This window comes from Pelodiscus sinensis, chromosome 19, assembly GCF_052426305.1.
Source record: "Pelodiscus sinensis isolate ZL-2025 chromosome 19, ASM5242630v1, whole genome shotgun sequence".
Classification (NCBI taxonomy): Eukaryota; Metazoa; Chordata; order Testudines; family Trionychidae; genus Pelodiscus; species Pelodiscus sinensis.
In genome coordinates this window covers 30,767,537-30,785,559 of record NC_143070.1, presented here as the reverse complement: position 1 = coordinate 30,785,559, position 18,023 = coordinate 30,767,537, and the positions used below count along the sequence as shown (strand labels likewise).

General features: G+C 52.5%; 7 non-coding genes across 7 annotated transcripts; 4 read left to right on the top strand and 3 right to left on the bottom strand.

Moving 5' to 3' along the window:
• Positions 1–1,346: 1,346 nt before the first annotated feature.
• Positions 1,347–1,420, bottom strand: TRNAT-CGU (transfer RNA threonine (anticodon CGU)). Its single transcript has one exon. It is a non-coding gene; the product is annotated as a tRNA-Thr (tRNA).
• A 2,906-nt stretch (positions 1,421–4,326) lies between these two features.
• Positions 4,327–4,399, bottom strand: TRNAT-AGU (transfer RNA threonine (anticodon AGU)). Its single transcript has one exon. It is a non-coding gene; the product is annotated as a tRNA-Thr (tRNA).
• A 489-nt stretch (positions 4,400–4,888) lies between these two features.
• On the top strand, positions 4,889–4,960 carry TRNAQ-CUG (transfer RNA glutamine (anticodon CUG)). The gene has a single exon. It is a non-coding gene; the product is annotated as a tRNA-Gln (tRNA).
• Positions 4,961–5,795: 835 nt separating this feature from the next.
• Positions 5,796–5,868, top strand: TRNAK-CUU (transfer RNA lysine (anticodon CUU)). The gene has a single exon. It is a non-coding gene; the product is annotated as a tRNA-Lys (tRNA).
• Positions 5,869–7,033: 1,165 nt separating this feature from the next.
• On the top strand, positions 7,034–7,115 carry TRNAS-GCU (transfer RNA serine (anticodon GCU)). The gene has a single exon. It is a non-coding gene; the product is annotated as a tRNA-Ser (tRNA).
• A 3,675-nt stretch (positions 7,116–10,790) lies between these two features.
• Positions 10,791–10,864, bottom strand: TRNAT-UGU (transfer RNA threonine (anticodon UGU)). The gene has a single exon. It is a non-coding gene; the product is annotated as a tRNA-Thr (tRNA).
• A 5,512-nt stretch (positions 10,865–16,376) lies between these two features.
• TRNAR-CCU (transfer RNA arginine (anticodon CCU)) lies at positions 16,377–16,449 on the top strand. The gene has a single exon. It is a non-coding gene; the product is annotated as a tRNA-Arg (tRNA).
• Positions 16,450–18,023: the final 1,574 nt, after the last annotated feature.

The following is an 18,023-nucleotide window of genomic DNA, read 5'->3' as shown; positions in this document are numbered from 1 at the left end:
CAGAAGCGATGGAGACAGGCCCAGGGGTGTGTGGGCTGCAAAAGCCTCTTGTTCCCTTCTCAACTCCTAACAGTGCAAACTTCGGGGAGAGTAGCTCAGTGATAGACTACAAATTATATGAGTGTTACTTCAAATCCAACTGACCATTCAATGGAAACATTTCTCTCTCCAATTCCATTACATTCTAGGTTTCTATTTTTTGGATTCTATAAATGAATACGAACCCTTACTGCTGTCCTGTGCCAATGCACATAAACCAGGCAAACCCGTCCCTCGGCTGGAGCCAGCTCAAACCCGCTGTGTGTCTGGTTTCTGTTTCCATCCATTCAACAAGGGTGTGATTTGGAAGCCCAATAGCAGGTCCTTGGTCTCCATGGGCTGTGCTGTGCGGAAGAACAAGAACCACACCCAGATGCGGAGGAACGGCCTAGTGTGTATTGCAATTGGTGGAGGAGTAGCCCAAATCTACCGGAGATGGGCAGGAGCCTGTTACAAACATACAGTAAATACCGTTATCAGACTGCCCAGTGCACATTCCTACCTTCCCTTGTGCACACAACATACATGGGGCTCTAATTACTGGCCACCTGCCTTTCACACAGATCATTGATCCTTGTGACTTTCAGGTACATTCATACGGCAGCTGTTTAAACATAATGTGCTTCTATTGCATGATCAGCACCAGAATCTCCGGCTATGTCTACACTACGAATTTTCTCAGCAAAAAAGGTGCTAATGAGGGTCTCATTTGCATGAGTCATGATCTTATTTGCATATTTTCTGACAAACTGATTTTGTGCTGGAGTTGCTGTGCAAAAACAAGCAGTATGGAAGTTTTCTTTTTGTGCAAAACCCCCTTTTTCTGCAATATCAGAATACCTCTTCGGGGGGGGCATAAGAATCTTGTGAAAAAAGGGGGTTTTGTGCAAAAAAAATGTTTGCACGGCTTGTTTTTGCACAACAATCCCATTGGCAGAAAATATGCAAATGAGATTGTGACTCATGTGACTCATGCAATTGAATCCCTCATTAACATATTTTTTTTAAGGAGAAAACTTCTAGTGTAGATGTAGCCTCTGTGAGTCACCAGCAGTGGGGCTATTAGTGTCGGCATCATTAGGCCATGTCTTCACTCAAATGGAGCTTGCTGCTGAAATCCGTCTTCCAGAGCTTGATTTAGCAAGTCTAGCTAAGCCTCACTAAATCAAACCCCTGGGGTACCTCCTGCTCTTTGCTACTATCCTACCCCCACTGTGAGAGCACCACCAAGCTCAGCTGAAGGTAAAACCAACTCCAGATACATGTTGAAGAATGGTGGGAAGAAAGGACACATTGACCAGGCAACAAGGCACCACTGGGAGTTGAACCCAGGATCTCCTACTTACTAGGCAGGTGCTTTAGCCAACTAAGCCATGGTGCCCTCCTTAGAAAGAACCCTAAAACTGTTCTACTTTATGGTCCCAGACCCCCCCTTCCCATCCCAAATTGCAGCCGTTCCCCATTCCCCTCCAGCTCTTGCCATGACTCAAGGCCTGCGCAGCCCAAGACATTTGATTGGCAGCTGGAACCCAAAACCTTTGTGTCAATTGTAGCACCAGGCCCCAAAGGGACAGACCCAAGGCAGCCGCCTGGTCCTAAGGCCGGGCCTGCAGCCAGGGGGAGGGAGAAGAATCTCTCCTTTCAGCTGGAGTCGAATCAGCAACCTAAGGCCACTTGCCCAGCACCCGCTACAGGCCTCCGCTCTGCCAGCTGAGCTATGGAAGGTGCCTGGGGCAGGCTGCTTTGCCCAGGTGGCCCTTGGACGAGTGCCAGGGCAAGAGCCCCCGAAGGGGATGGTCTCCCAGGGGAGGGGCAGGAGAACCCAGCAGCACAGGGGTGTCACGGGCGCTTCACCCGCAGAAGGACCCTTGAGTGATCCAGACAGAAACGCCGCGTCTCGCTCCCTGCAGCTCCCCTTGCTGCCCTGGCAGGCGCTGCCCCTTCTCCCACCGGCCTGGGCCTGGCCTCCCTCCCCCGCCCGGCACCACAGAGAGCACCTTGGCGTGAGCCTGGGCAAGCTTAGGCCCTGGGCTCTGCGGCCAGCCCCCTTGTTGGTCAGAGCCCCCTACCCACAGTGCTACTCCAGGGGGCCTGGTTCCAGGGCCTCCTAATCCCAGGCCTCGGGGGCTGGAGGCCTTTGCCCTGGAGCCTCAGAGCTCCCCCAGTGCCACCTGCCAGGAGGGGGAATCTCCCGCAGGGCTGGTGCAATGTAGGAACCTCTGCCAGGGCAGTGCCCCCAGCCCAGTCCCTGCCCCTTTGGGGGGGCAGGTAAGAGATACCCCCGCCCCTCCCCCAGAGAGCAGCCCCCCTGGGCTTTAGGAGGAGGATCTGGCCCAGGGCTGCTCCCAGCAGAGGTGGCTTCGATCCCAGCCTGGGTCCAGGGAAACTGCTCCCAGCTCCCAGCATGTGCGAGGTTGGGGGAGCGAGCAGATCAGTGTTTGCAGATATTTACACTTATTTGCATAATGTGTATGCAGATCTGCAGGGCTCGGCACGTAGGGCAATCTGCCCGCCCATGGAGAGTAGATTTTAGCCCAGTGCGGCGCTCAGTGCAGTCTGCGCATGCGCAGTGATATGTAAATAAAATGTTACTGGTCTGGCAAAGGTTTGTGATTGGGTTTGTCTGTCCATGGTACAAACAGAAAGGCTGGAAACACTGGCCTGATCCATGGGGGCTGGCCGAATGCAAGGCAGGGAAAACACTGGGTGAAGGGGGGGAGGGATATTTTCCTTACCAGGCCTCTGTCCCTCGGAATCCCTGGGGACGTTGGGTTTTGTCTCGTTTGGTTTCCCTTTTCCCTGCTTCCCTCCTCGCTGTGGGGAGGTGGCAGCTCTCGTCCTCGCGGTGGGAAGCCCTGGTACAGGGGTGGGACGGGCAGATGCTCTGAGAGCGAGTCCCTGGGCTGTTTGGGGAGAGACCTTTCTCATGTGTGCTTTTCCTAGCACCACTAGGATGGCCAAGTGGTTAAGGTGTTGGACTTAAGCGCTAGTAAGCATTTGTCTGCGTGGGTTCAAACCCCACTCCTGGTAACTTCCTTTCTTTGGCAAGACATTGGATCTGGATGCTGTTTTGTCCTGTGAGGCACGGGACTGGACTTTGTCTCCGAAGGTCCCATGGGCTATATCTGCACTGGCAGGTTCTTGTGCAAGAGCACATCCATGCTGCTGTGCTTTTGTGCAAGAGCATCCATGGCAGTGTGGACGCTCTCTTGTGCAAGAAACCCCTGTCCTGAGCTCTTGTGCAAGAAGACTTACACCTGCTAGAAAAGAGAAGAGCTCTTGTGCAAGAAGCCCTTTCTTACTACACTTTACTATAAAACTTCTTGCACAAGAGCGAGTGGGCAGTGTGGCCCGTCTTGCGCAATAACCCACCAGTGTAGACACAGCCCACCAGTGCAGACACAGCCTTCCAGTTCTAGTCCCAGTTCTGATTGGCTGAGCAGGGGCCAGTCACAGGAAAGAGACTCAGGACTTTGTTGTTCTCCTTAAGTCCCAGCAAATGAGCCAGAACCAATCGTCTGCTCAGGGAATTGTTCTGCTTCTTGCCAGTGCTTGTCTCTGAGCAGCTCCTGAGTCTCTCTGTGTCCCGGTGCTTCTAACCCACTGGCTAAGCCATCCCTAGGCTGGGCTGTGGGGCTGTATCTCACTGGAGGTCACCTTATTCTGATCAGTCAGGGTGTGAAACTCCAGACTGAGGGGGACTTTCAGCATCAGGCTTCTGGGTCCTGTTCTTCAATCCTCACGTCACTCAGCCGCCCAACCCCAGCCTCTTCCAGCACAGCCTGCCCCACCCTCCCCCCACAGGGGCCTCTGTCCCAGGGAGGATGGGGAGCCCCTGCCCCGGGCACCCACCCACCCTGCTGCTGCTCCCACCAGAGCAGAGGATTCACCCGGTATCCCCGTTCTGTTCTGAAATTTGATTTGTCCTTTTCATATGTGTTCGGTTTTTCTAAGTGTGTCCTTTGCTATATATGGTTGTGACAATTTTCTTCCACTATTTGATCTGAGGAAGTGGGTCTGGCCCACGAAAGCTCATCATCTAATAAACCATCTTGTTAGTCTTTAAAATGCTACATAGTCCTGTATTTTGTTGCAGCTTAAAAGTCCAACATGCTTTCCATTGCACCACAGAGCCTGATATCTCCACTCTCTGCTTTGCAGCATGGCAATTGCTGGTGGCAAAGAAAGGGGAGCCAGGTCTGTCTCTTTTGGGAGAGCAGGTAGGAAGAGGGAGGGGGCCACTGAGCCCCTGACAGTGAAAATAAGGGATAAGAGCTGAGCCACAGTTGGAGAATGTGGGTATTGATCCCACTGCCTCTCGCATACTAAGCAAGCGCTCTACCACTTGAGCTAATTCCCCTGCTGCATTTACAGAGGCCTTCTTGGAGGCTCTTCCCTTCTCCACGGCGACGTCTGTCATCTAGGTCAGTTAGTCGTGGGAAAGGAGAAGGCTCCGAAAAGGCCTCAAGGGCAACTCTCAAGGAGACTCCCTGCAGCAAAGCCATGGGGGGGGGGGGGGGGCTCTGAGATGGCCCCTGCCCTGCAGCCTGTCCCACCTGGCCACTGTCATGGACTCTCTGTGAGGTCATCACCTCCCAACCTCCTTTAGCCAATAAGCTGAGGGGCTGCGAAAGGCCCTTGTGATGTCACTGCCACACCCACTCCTGCCCTCCAGGGCTAATGTCCTGCCCCAGGCAGCCCCTTTGCATGGCTGAGCTGCTCCCAGGGGTGAAAGTGACACATTTCTCACAGGGAGTCCTGGGAGATGAAGCAGCTGGAGGGAGCCAGGAGAGCAGAGGCCAGCCTGAGAGCTGAGAGTCAGAGGTGCCCGCTGCACTTTCTCACCACAGGTCCCATGGTGTAAGGGGCAGCACTCAGGACTCTGAATCCTGCAATCTGAGTTCAAATCTCAGTGGGACCTACTAAGACTCAGGAGGTTGTTACAAGGTTCAGGTGTTTTGGTTTCTATCACCTGAGGTTCAATAAAGAGAGTTTTGTTCCTCTTGCTGGGTGTCTGAGGCCACTGGAGCTCCATCTCCAGACTGAGCAGGCAGGCGGGAAGGGCCTGATGCCATCACAGCTGCAGGGCAGGTCACCCACCTGACCCCTGAGCTCAGCCTGTGCTGGAGACAGTGTGAGCGGGCCAGAGGGAGGATTGGGGGAAGGGCCCTGAGTCCTGGCTCCCAGCCACGCACCTTGGCAGAAAGACCAATGGCCCCTGCACAAAGTGCATTGTGGGAATAAGAGTTGGGGCAGCAGGATAGGGGCCGGCCCCTCAGCACCAGGGTGCAGGCAGGAGAAGATGGGAGTGAATCCTGCTACCTCTGCCATGGCTTGGCCCAGGAGGGCTGGTGTCTAGCAGCTTTTCACCCCAGCTTTGTGGGAGGCCAAGTAGGAAGGGGCCTCTGGAGGCTCATAGCCCCCTGGCCTGCTGTGTCTGTGGAAAGGGGGAAGAGGACACATACCTCTCACTGGGGAACAGGGCGCATGGATCCCACTCGTTCCTGCAGAAAATGAAACAGGCTGAGCATTTTGCAGAGAACAGGCCAGAGCCCTTCTCCTGTCCCTGGAGAGATGGAAATGGGGCCGTTCCTTGTGGGGAAAGAAGTGGGTGTGTCGGGAGTGGGGATCGAGTTCAAACCTCTCCACAGACCAGAACCCCACATTAGGGGCAAGAAAGAGCCTTGAGTCAGGCAGTGGAGAACACTTGGCTCCTGTTATGCTGTGATGGGATAGTAGGAAATATTTCACACAGAGCCTGGGTAGCTCAGTTGGTAGAGCATGAGACTCTTAATCTCAGGGTCATGGGTTCAAGCCCCATGCTGGGCGGTGTCCTTCCTTAACTCACATTCTCAGCGTGTGAGCAATTGGCTCTCCATTTTCATCAGGGTTTTAGAAAGAAAAAGTCTAGTCTTGGGGTCCAGCTTTAGTAGAACCAGAGAGAGAACCAACTGCAATTTTCATCTTCTGAGGAGAAGGGAAGAGGATTTTCTTCTCCTCAGTTCTAGCCACATCAGCCCAGGGGGGAGAAAAAATAACCCTCTGCCCGCTGATTGTCCCCTGCACCTTCTGGCGCAAGATCGTCTTCCACAACAATGGTGGCTCATTAGATATGCAAATGAGGCTCACCCTCTCCGTTGGCCACTTTCCTCTGCTCCTACCGGCCGCCCGCCAGCCACTCCCTCCAGCCACCCCATCCATGCTGCTGTGGGTGCCAGTGTCTCACCACACTGTGAAATCAGACCAGAGACGGACACTGTCAGTAAACACTTATATCGGAAAAGCTCCTCTGGATGCTGGGCCCACCAGAGCCGTGTGCTGCTGCCATCTGCCTGCTCCGTGGACATCTTCCCATTGCAGAGCCCGCGCCGAGCCAGACTGTGACTAGACAGCCCCTCTCTGGGCACCCAGGGGCTACGTCGACACTGCAAGCTTCTTGCTCAAGAATGGCCGTTCTTGTGCATAAACTTGAGGAACATCTACACTGCGCGTGCGTTCTTGTGCAAGTAAATTTACAGCAAAATGAAGCAAAAGGGCTTCTTGGGCAAGAGTTATTCCTCTCCCCATGACGAATAAACCCTCTTGTGCAAGAGCTCTTGCACAAAAAGGTAGTATGAATGGGCAACAGGGTTTTTTTGTGCAAGAAATCCCTATGGCTAAAATGGCCATCAGAGCTTTCTTGCACAAGAGAGTGTGCACACTGCCAGGGACATTCTTGCCCAAAAGCACATGGCAGTGTGGACGTGCTCTTGCACAAGACATTTTGCACAGGAACTCTTGCACAAAACAATTATTGTGTAAGAAGCCTGCAGCGTAGATGTAGCCAAGGGGTGTTTGGGTTTGTTACGAGCACTGAGCTTTGTACAACAGCCCAGGGAACATTGTGAAAAGCCAAAACCTTCCCACCCTGGGTGTCCCTGGCCAGCCTGCGAGTGGCACAAAGGTTCCTGGCAGTGCTGGTTTTGGGTAGTTTGAAACAAACCTCACCAGCTCAGGTGAGATGGCCGAGTGGTTAAGGCGATGGACTGCTAATCCATTGTGCTCTGCACGCATGGGTTCGAATCCCATCCTCGTCAGATGTTTGCAGCCCTTGCTTCTCCCAGACCTCTCTTCAGTTCAGTGCCAGCCCCTCCCACTGCAGCCTGGGGAAAGGGGACATCTCCACAGAGACACTCCCAGATGGGACCCTCAATCCCTTCTGCCCTCAGGGGGAAACCTCACAAAGGAGATTCCAGGCAGCCAGGCCATGGGGGTCTCTGAGATGCCCCAGCCCTGCAGCCTGTCCCACTTGGCTGTTGCCATGGCCCCTCTGTGAGGTCACTGCCTCCCAGCCAATGAGCTGAGGAGCTGCAAAAGTTCCTTGTGATGTCACTGCTGCCTTGCAGGCTCATGTCCTGTCCCTGGCCAGCCCCTTGGCATGTGTGAGCTGCTCCCCCTCTGCCCCCCTCACTCAGGGCTGGTTCTGGGGCTCACACAGGGAACATCAGAGGCTGCTCAGAGGGCCACATGCCCCCAAGGTCACCTTTTAAATGTCAGGGCAAGCCAGGATCTATCCCGTCCCTTCCCCAAGACCCCACCCCTTTGCTGAGCCCCTGCCCGCCCCAAACCTTTCCATGGACTCTTGGTTACTAATGGACACTCACCACTAATGACATAATTACACCCCAGCCATTTTGCTAGGGCTGCAGCTGGGGAGAAAATTTTAACTTAAATCATTAAATGATTAAGCGTTTGAACTGTCTCATGTTAGTTGATCAAACTTCATTTTAAATAAAGGAAAAACATTACAGCCAGCACAAAAGGTTTCGATGCCACACCCCTAGAGACTCTGGAACAAAGAAGACACATGAGAAGAACCCAACTTTCTTCCTTTTTCTGTGATATGGATGGATCTAGCTTAGGTTTCACTCAGGGGGTCTGTCTGCATGTGAAGTACCTGTGACAGCCCCTGTGCTCCTCTGCCCCTCATCAGCAATGCCATATACTTGGAGGAAAAGTTGTCCTGGGACTTGCAGAAGGGACAACCTGGAAAAAGTAACACTGCACAGTCACCTTCAATAGCTCAGCTGGCAGAGCAGAGGACTTTAGTGTGTGTTTGGCAAGTGATTCTTAGATTGCTGGTTCAACTCTGGATTGAAGGAGGGATTCTGTTCCCTCTAGCCTGGCCTTAGCAGAAAGCAACCAAGCTTGTTATCTTGGGTCTATGTCTTCAGAGCCCTGCACTGCAATTGACAAAAGGATTGTGGGCAGGAGCTGCCAATCACATTTCTTGGGCTGCACCGGTTCTGTCCACACACAAAAGTTCTTTTAGAACAATGGCCGTTATTCCACAATAACAATGCAAGAGTCTACACAGCAATTCAGTTATTTTGAAATAATTCTGAAGTAACAGACGGTTTATTGTGACTTCTGCAAACCTCATTCTACAAAGAATAATACCTGTTCCAAATTAGCTGTTTCAAAATAAGGCCTCTGTAGCTGCGCCACTGCTGCTAGTTTGAACTAGCCCCTCCCCAGGGCCATTCTGAGTTATTCTTCCCAGGGCTCTAAATTGAGACAGCTCATCTACACTGGGGAGCCTGCCTCGGACTATTGTGAGATTTCCCTGCAGTTTAGACGTGCTAGTTTGAAATAAGCTATTTTGTAATCACTATTCAAGACCAGCTTATTCCAAAATAAATGAGCCGTGTAGATGTAGCCAGAGAGATGAAGCAGCAGGAGGGAAACCAGAAGTGCAGAGGCCAGCCTGAAAACTGAGTATCCCAGGTACCCCCACATATTGTACCATGTTGGCCCCATGGTGTAAGGGGCAGCTCTCCCGACTTTGGATTCTACAATTAGAGTTCAAATCTCAATAGAACATGCTGGGGTGGGCTTGTTGTTGTGAGGTTTTTCACACTGCATATCTATGGTCTCTGCAGTGGGCTTTTTGCACAAGAATGGCCGTTCTTGTGCAAAAACTAGCCGAGTGTTTACCCTGCATGTGCATTCTTGCACAAGAAAATGTGCAGTGAACCACTGGAAAAGATGGCTAAAACAGGCATTAGAGCGTTCTTGCACAAGAGATTGTCCATGCATGCTCTTTATGAGGAGATAAACCACCTCATAGAGCTGGAAGGAGCCTTGAGAGGTCAGCTAGTCCTGTCCCTGTGCTCATGGAAGGGCCAAGAACCATCCCTGACAGATTTGCCCCAGATCTTTAAATGGTTACCTCAAGGATTGACCTCATTACCCTGGATTTAGTAAACTAACATTCAAACAGCTAAGCTATCTTGCCTTGTTTTGGGGATGAAGCGAATAGCAGTGTGGATGTGCTCTTGGACAAAAACTTTTGCCCAAAACAGTTCTTGGGCAAGAAGCCTGCAGTGCAGATGGAGCCTAAAGTTTTTCATATTTTTTGTTTTAAAAATATTTCAAACAGTTGTTCAATGTGCCCCAAGCCTGGAATTGTGCTGCAGCCGCCTCCCTCGCTACGGTCTCTGGCTCCATGTGCACTGGCCTTCTGTCTGGGTGCTGGCAGGGGGTTGAGACGTGGCAGGTACCGATGGGTAACAGGTGCCAAGGCGCATACAGAGACGCCAGCGTCAGCATCTCTGCAAGTGACCTCACTGTGCACACCTCAGCTTTTAGGAAACACTCTCCTCCTGTCTGCGCCTAACACCAGTGTCACTGTCTGCTCCTGAGGGGTCCTGCCCCGGGGAAAATGGCAATTCCTGAGGACACTTGCCCAGTGTTGAAACATCTCACAGATAACATGGCAAAGAGGAAGCCAAATAGACCCTACATCTACAGGGAAACATCAAAACTGTCAACCCAAATAGGACTTGAACCCACTGCTTTTTCCATTAGGCTACTGGGGGTCACCAAGGATGAGAAAGAGACAGAAATTCGCTCGTCAAAATGCACGTTCCTCAATTTTAGGTGCCAGATTCAAGCCCTTGGAAGGAGCCAGAAACACAGGAAGGGCTGATCACACCCCTCTGAAAATCAGCTCTCAGGAGGCACCTCCAACTGCCCCCAGAGTGTGAGTCACCCCCACACTAGCCATAGGTGAAACTCAACACCTTGACATCTCGTCTCCCTCCCAAAGCCAGGGGCTTGTTCTCACAGCCGCAGCCTCAGCAGGGAGCCGCACTGGCGCTCACTGCTCGTGGGGAAGGGAGCGGGTCCCACAGGATCTGGGGCTGGCGGGGAATGGGTAGTTGTCACTGAAGGGGAAGGATAAAACGCAGCCACATTGCCGAGGGCAGGAGACATTGTGGGACAGTCCTGGGGGAGCTCTGCAATGTGACCCTGGCTCCCAAGGCAGCAAGTGCAGAATTCCCCTTGGTGAGCGCGATAGGCTCCGACCGGCCTGGTCTGAATCCGGCTGACAGGCTGGACAACCCCGATGCTGGAGTGTCAGAGCCCCTGTCAACCGGCCTGTGTTTGTCCCCTCTCCCACCAGGCAGGGCAGGGTCCACGCTCCCAGCAGGGAGTTACAGGCGCATCTCTCACAGACAGAGCACTGGGACGACCATGGAGCAGGACTCATTGGCCAGTGTGTGGTACCCAGGGACTTACAGTGGGAGTCAGAGCCCTGCCTGGCCAGTGCCAGTCACCTCTGCACCCGCTCCAGGTTTCTGGTTTCCTTCTCCCTAACAAGCCTCTCAAATCAGCCTTTTCCTGAACCAGCAGTTCCATGCGTGGCCTGGGGAGGCCTCTTCTGTGTCCCAAGAGGACATAGGAAAATGTGAGTGAAGGCCACAGCAAGGCACCACTGGGAGTTGAACCCAGGATCCCCTGTTTACAAAACAGATACTTTAGCCAGCTAAGCCACAGTGCCTTCTACAGACCAGCACCTAAAACTGATCTATTCTATGGTGCCAGACAACACCTTTGACTCCCAAAGTGCAGCCAATCCCCATTTCCCCTGGCGGTGTCTGGCTCCCTGGGCACAGAAGGCTACAGCTCAGTGGGCAGAGGCTCTAACATGCACATCTCTCCCAGCCGCTGGGACTGTGGAGTTGGCCTTGAGATTTAGCATTGCTCAGGGGAGGGAAAAGTGCAGCAAACACTGATCGTCTGGATTGTAAGCCCTTGGGTCTCACAGTTTGGGTTGGAGACCCCAGGTGGGGGCCCAGCCTCCTTTAGGTTGGTCCCTTCCTGAGGGCACAGAATTAAGAGAGAATTCCTTTGCCCTGTAGCCATCTGAGTTGGCCAAAGATCAAGTAACATTTTTTTTGTTCACAGATAAATATAGGTGAAGCTTTCCTGTAGTAATGATGGTCAAGTGGTTAAGCAGTTGGCTTAGAAATCCAAAAGTGTTTCATTGTGCAGGCATGAATCCTGCTCACAGTAAGGCCTGTGTTTTGGTCACACTCCTAACAATGGCAACAAGCTTGGCTGCCAGCTGTTTGCACATCTGGAACCAGAAATATCCTGAGCCTTGGTTCTGACAGTCAGTTTCTTTTCAGCTCACTGCAAACTGCCTCCCAGCTGTAGGTGAGGCTGAGTGTGTTTGAAACCAGTGGTGCCTGACCAATGTGCCTGCTTTTCCTACCATCCTCAATATGTACCTGGAGTCGGCTTCCTTCAGCTGAGCTTGGCCATGTCCCCACAGCAGGAAGCCAAAGGGAGCAAAGAGCAGAACTGAAGGATGCTGGTGGGAGTGCCCTCTGGGTTTGATTTAGTGGGTCTTAGGGTGTGTCTAGATTACCTAGTTTTGTCGACAAAAGTGGACTTTTGTCAACAAAACTATATCAGTGTCTACACTACCGCTGAGTTCTGTCGACATAACGTCGACAGAACTCAGCAGTTTTGTCGACACTGGTATACCTTATTTTACGAGGCATAACACCTTCTGTTGACAGAACTCTGTCGACAGAAGGTGTTATTGCCTGTAACACTGCGTCCAGACTACGGAGTTCTGTCGACAAAGCAGCTTGCTTTGTCGACAGAACTCAATGTGTCTGAACGCTCTTTGTCAGTATCTGTCGACAAAACTTCCGTCGACAAAACACGGTAGTCTAGACGTACCCTTAGTTAGACTGGCTGAATCAAGTTCCAGAAGATTGATCACAGCAATTTCTCTCCAGCTGGACGTGGTTCTTGTTCTTCTGTACAGAACAGCCAATGGGCATTCAGATCTCAGCCTTGCTCAACTGATGGGAATAGAAACCAGACACCCAGCAGGTTTGAACTTGTTTCAGTTGAGGGACCCGTCTGCCTGGTTTATGTGCATTGGCACAAGAACACACAAGGGGTTTGCTGACATTTTAAGAATCCCTGTGCAATAGAAATCCATGACTGACACACCTGGAGGTGCAAATGTTTCACTTAGGATAATCAACTTATTAAGGGGGCACTTGACATTGGACCAAGGACCTCTACAATCGGCACTCAAACACTACCACTGCGTTACACCCGGCAGTGGTTGTATGGTTCAGCCCAGTGTTGGGAACTTAGCCCCTGGCAGCACTGTCTGCAGGAGCAGGTGGTACCTCGCATATATGGCCATCAGCCACTGGGCCATAAATGTCCACATTCCACCACCTGCACTGCAGGGCCTGCAGAGACTCCTCCTTCGACCACAGCTCCAAGAGGGACTTTATCTGTGGCCCAGACCTTGACAGTGCCTGGCGTTTGCTGCTCTTTTCTTGGTCCTGGGACGTGTCCCTGGAGGGCCAGAGGGGGCTTGTGCCTGTGACATGGCTCTCTGAGAGGCAGGAAATGCTCAGGCTTAGCCAAATGGCCAAGAAGCAACGCTTTACGGCAAAAAACATGAGGACAGCTCTTGGGCCGGATCCCCGGGTGATGCAGAGCAGCCACTTTCCCACCTCCCTAATTTTCCCACAAGCTGCAGCCGCATGCATTGGTCGTGTAGTGGTGAACATAGCTGCTTTCCAACAAGCTGATCTGGCTTTAATTCCCAGCCAATGCGATGTGGGGAGGAAGCAGCAAGGTTCTACTTTGCCCTCGGAAAATGGGCACAAGTGGATCCTGCAGCCAAGGTCTCCCTCTCACTGCTTTTCATCCTCTCTGAGACGCAGGAATCACTCAGTCTTAGCCAAACAGCCAAGAAGCAACGTTTTACAGCAAAAAACACGAGGACAGCTCTTGCTCCAGATCCCTGGGCCAGCTACACTTTTCCAGTTAAGCTAATTCTGCTCCACCTGCAACCTGTCTCCAGTCAGTGCTTCTGCCACGGCCAGGCCCAGGAGGGCTGGGGCCCAGTCGCTTTTCACCACAACTTCATAGGAGGTCAAACAGGAAGGGTGTTAGCTCCCTGGCCTACTGTGCTTAGCCCCCTGGCCTACTGTGTCTATGGAAAGGGGGGAGAGGACACACACTTGTTACTGGGGAACAGGGTGCATGGATCCCACTCGTTCCTGCAGAAAATGAAACAGCTGAGCATTTTGCAGAGAACAGGCCAGAATGCTGCTGGGAGAGGCTCCATCATGCACAGACTCTGCGCAGGGCCAGACTGCTGGGAGGAGGCTCTGGCCATGGACTTTCCTTCCCTCTCTGTTACCTCCTGCACCTGGGGCTGAAAGGGACGTGGGCTGCAGTCTGGTCCTGCCCAGCTGCCTTCCCCAGTGGGAGGAGAAAATGCTCATGGAAGGGCTCACACGTTGTCCCCAAACATTGGCCTGAGGGCCTGAATTCTTGCTGCCCCTGGGTGCAACCAAATGCCCCTTCTGGGGGGCAGGATCCCCAGCTCACACCCCTCCTGTCACACTTGGTGCCATGAGAACAAAGCTTGCAAAGGGACTTGAATTCCCTCCATCTTCCCTTGCTGCTGCACTAAAAGAAATCCTGAAACCGGCCCCTTCTCCTGTCACAGGAGAGATGGAAATGGAGCCGTTCCTTGTGGGGAAAGAAGTGGGTGTGTCAGGAGGGGGATTTGAGCTTAAACCTCCTCACAGAGCAGAACCCCACATTAGGGGCAAGAAAGAGCCTTGAGTCAGGCAGTGGAGAACACTTGGCTTGTTCTATGCTGTGATGGGGGTGTGAGAAGGTTTGTTGCATACATCTTTGCTAGCTCAGTTGGTAGAGTGTGAGACTCTTAATCTCAGGGTCATGAGTTCAAGCCCCATGCTGGGCGATGCTCTTCTTCAACTCACATTCTCAGTCTGTAAGCAATTGGCTCTCAGCTTTCACCAGGGCTTTAGAAAGAAAAAGTCTAGTCCTGGGGTCCAGCTTTAGTAGATCCAGAGAGAGAACCAACTGCCATTTCCATCTTCTGAGGAGAAGGGAAGAGGATTTTCTTCTCCTCAGTTCTAGCCACATCAGCCCAGGGAGGAGAAAAAATAACCCTCCGCCCGCTGATTGTCCCTGTCAGCTTCTGTAGCTTCACCTCCTGCCACAGCAGCTCCAGCTTTGAGCTACAAATCTCAAGGGGCTGGTGAGGAAATGAGGAGCTGGCAGCTCTGGTGAGTCACTTCCCTGAGAACAAGAGGTGGAGTGTTCACAAGGTGCATTCCCCTCCCCTGCAGAGCAGGGTGTTAGAAAGAGCTAGGAACAGAATAGTCAGCCAAGTTCCACCAGGGCCAAAGAGTGTTTCTGTTTCTGTGGTTATCACAGTTGCCAAACATGCAAAAGGTCCCTGATTTGAAACACAGGTTCTGCTCTTATTGCTGCTCCCCTGGGTGCCCAGGTACGTGCAGCTGCTGCTGACCAACCTGTTGATGAGCCCAACTCCCACGTGACAGAGTGGGGTGACATCAGCTGAGAATGCCCCTTGGTGCCAGCCTGGGGAAGGGAGATGAATCAGGCCAGGCAGCTGCTGGAGGCTTGTGGCTTGGCCTCCCCTGCCCTGGGAGGCTGGTGCATTGGGCCGGCTCTGCCTGCTGCCTCCCTTGTGTGACTTGCCCAGTGTCCACAGGCCAAATGTCAGAAAAGCCTCTTCCAAAAAAAGCAGAAGAAAAAGCTGCACAAATTGAGTTTCAAAATTTGCGTAGGTTTTTCCAGAAGAGCCGTGCAGTGTAGACACAGCCTGAGTGTTGCACAGCAGTGGTAGGAGACAGGGAAGGACAAAATGGTCTAACGGCACCTGCAGCCTTTCAGAACCACCCCCAGCCTCAGCCCCAAGGACCAGCCCTTCCCTCCGCCCTCACTGGGGTCTGCTGGGAACTATCTGGACTCAAGCCCACCCCCATGTCAGCCTAAGGATTGCCTGGCCTGTAAAAGGTGCCCTGGAAATGAGCTAAAGTGACACTCATGGAACTTGAACCCACAACTTTTGAATAACTAGCTAGGCTCATATTATTCACTACAGCTTAAAAGTTCAACATGCTTTCCATTGCACCACAGAGCCTGATGCCTTGTGGAGCTGGATATCACCACTCTCTGCTTTGCAACATGGCAATTGCTGGGGGAAAAGAAAGGGGAGCCAGGTCTGTCTCTTTTGGGAAAGCAGGTAGGAAGAGGGAGGGGGCCACTGAGACCCTAACACTTAAAATAAGGCATAAGAACTGAGCTGCATTTGGAGAACATGGGTATCAACCCCACTGCCACTCATATGCTAAGCAAGCACTCTACCACTTGAGCTAATTCTGCTGCTTGCAAAAGACTTGCTTGCCCCACTCACCTTGTTCCAGAGCCCACAAGTTTGGGGCTCCGTGGCATAGCAGAAAGCATGTTGGGTGTCTAAGCAGTGGTGCTTGGTGTGCGTTAGGCCAATCATTCAACAGTTCTGGGTTTGAATCCCACTGCAGTCGCTCTTAGCTGCTCTCTGATTTCCAGAGCAGCTTTCACAGAACAGGCTGGACCTGCCCCTGTTGCATGATGGGAGTGGCAGGGAGCTTGTGACAGGACCTCTCTGGGTGCGAGAGACGTGCCTGTAACTCTAGTGTCTGGCTCAGACACTCCCGCAGTGGGGCCGTCCAGCCCAATTCAGACCAGGCCACTCGGAGCCTCTTGCGCTTGCCGAGGGAGATTCTGCACTTGCTGCCTTGGGAGCCAGGATCACATTGCAGAGCTCCCCCAGGGCGTCACCAGGCCGGCCTCCCGCGCCCTCGGCAATATAGCTGTGTTTTATCCTTCCCCTTCAGTAACAACCAGCCATTCCCCACCCAGCCCCAGCCACTGTGGGACCCGCTCCCTTCCCCAGGAGCAGTGTGAGCACCAGCGCGGCTCCCTGATGAGACACTTCCCTGGTTTCGGGAGGGAGACGAGACGTCAAGGCCCATGACTCGGAGCCAGCTACAGATACCCATGGAAAGCTGATTTTCAGAGGGGTGTGATCAGCCCTTCCTGTGTATCTGACTTCTTCAAAGGGGTTTCATCAGGAGCAAAAAGTTGAAAAAGGGCCATTTAGAAGGGTGAATTTCTGACTCTGGGGTTGCCTTCTGTGTGCCCCAGTGGCCTAATGGATAAGGCACTGGCCTCCTAAGCCAGGGATTGTGGGTTCAAGTCCCACCTGGGGTGACAGTTTTCTCTCACTGCCAAAGAGCTTACCACCTTCTGCTCTGTGAGACAGTTGGCAAGGATGCTCCCAAGTGGCTCTCTCCCTTGCTCCACAGAACCTGTTCAGGCCCCTCACTAGCCAATGCTGGTGTGAGTGCTAAAAGCCCAGGTATCCAAAGTCAGAATGAAGGGGAACATTTTGCTCCAGAAGGCCCAGGAGTGACAGCCAGAGGGAGGTGGCTGTAGCAGAGCAAGGTCTGTCTGGAGACAAAGAGGAGCCTAAGGATGAGAAGGCCCATGAGAGGCAGGGATTCCAGAGCAGGGTGGGCGGGGAGCTAGTTATTTGGTCTGGCAAACTGACAGAAAATCCCCGGGCCCTGAGCATGGTGTGGGCGAAGCCCATGGGACAGTTTGCCTGGTGGGGTTTGGAGACGTGGATCTTACACCTTGTAGATTTCACCTTTGCAACATCCTCTGGCAAGGAGTTCCACTGAGCACAAAAATGCTTCCTTTTTAACTCGGTTACTTACCAGTTTCATTCTGTCACCCTGGTTCTTAAGTAGGCAACAAAATAATTTCTTATTTGCTTTCGGCACCCCTGTCATCATCACATAAACCCCTGTCCCGTCACCCCTTGCTTGTCCCTTTCCCAAGCTGAGAAGAAGAAGTTCCATGAACTCCTGGGAGCTGCTTTCCAAGGAAGAGGCATTTCCAAAATAGAAGATGGCCAAGCCCAATACCCTACACAAAGCCCCAGGAAATACCAATGGAGCTTGGGAAAGCTCCCTCTCGGGCAGCGCTACAGAATGGATCCGGCTGGCCATCGGGCTGACTAACGCCATCAACAGACGAGTCCCAGTGAGACTTCTCAGCCCAACCGCAGAGACTGTGGAGTCTCCGGCTCCCAGCCCAGTGGCAGAGGGGCAGCGCCCTGAGGAGGCAGGTCCTGAGGCAGAGGAGACCTTTGAAGGGAACAGAGACAAGGGAGACGTGAGGTGAGAGGAAGGGGAACAAGTTGCCTCTTCTTAAGTGAGACGTGGTGGGAAACTGCCGGTTCCGGTGCAGACTCTTGCATTGTTATTGTGGAATAACGGCCATTGTTCCAAAAGAACTTTTGTGTGTGGACAAAACCTTCGCAGCCCAAGAAATGTGATTGGGAGCTCCTTCCCACAATCATTTTGTCAATTGAAGTGCAGGGCTCTGAAGACATGGACCCAAGGTAACCACCTTGGTTGCTTTCTGCTAAGGCCACCCTGGAGGGAAAAGAAAGGTTCCTTCAAGCTAGAGTTGAACCAGCAACCTAAAGATCACTTGCCAAACACACACTACAGTCCTCTGGTTTGCCACCTGAGCTATCAAAGGGTGCCTGAAAATTCTTACTTTGTCCAGGGCAACTTCTCCCCCAAGTAGATGACATTGCTGATCTGGGAGGGGCAGAAAGTTGGGTTCTTCTCATGTGTCTTCTTTGTTGCAGAGTCTCTAGGGGTGCGGCACCGAAACCTTTTGTGCTGGCCGCAATGTTTTCCTTTATTTAAAATGAAGTTTGATCAACTAACATGAGACAGTTCAAACGCTTAATCTGTTTATTTAAATTA